The 343-nt window shown below is 36.4% G+C and overlaps 1 protein-coding gene across 3 annotated transcripts in view; it reads right to left on the bottom strand.

Annotated features, from left to right (window-relative positions):
• Window positions 1-343, bottom strand: part of LOC119585733 (ATP-dependent RNA helicase HAS1-like) — a 9,376-nt gene that overhangs the window by 3,584 nt on the left and 5,449 nt on the right. The gene's annotated exons all lie outside the window — the stretch shown is intronic.

Below are 343 nucleotides of genomic sequence, written 5' to 3'. Positions count from 1 at the left end.
TGTGGTCTCTATTGTCTACCAACTTGTACTAAATGTTCTGAATTAGGTAGCATCCTTTGAAATTATAGCTAAATAATCTTAAATACACATTCCAACATCTAGGGAAATTGAACACTTCTCTACAGGTATGTGAAAATTAACTCAATACTGTGCACTTAAAAAGGGGAGGAGAATATTTCAGTCTGGGCAGAAAGACAACCAATGATCTACATAGACATTCAAATGGATAAGGGTTCATTTGAAAGGAAAAAGTATATTTCCATGACTAAAGGGGCATTCCCCCCCCCCCCTAACTTTGACTAAAAGGGTATTTCCCTGATGATACCTAAGAGGTTATGACATT

Source organism: Penaeus monodon, chromosome 20 (genome assembly GCF_015228065.2).
Source record: "Penaeus monodon isolate SGIC_2016 chromosome 20, NSTDA_Pmon_1, whole genome shotgun sequence".
NCBI lineage: Eukaryota > Metazoa > Arthropoda > Malacostraca > Decapoda > Penaeidae > Penaeus > Penaeus monodon.
The sequence above is the reverse complement of the archived record's forward strand: the minus strand, read 5'-3'. Positions and strand labels throughout refer to the sequence as shown.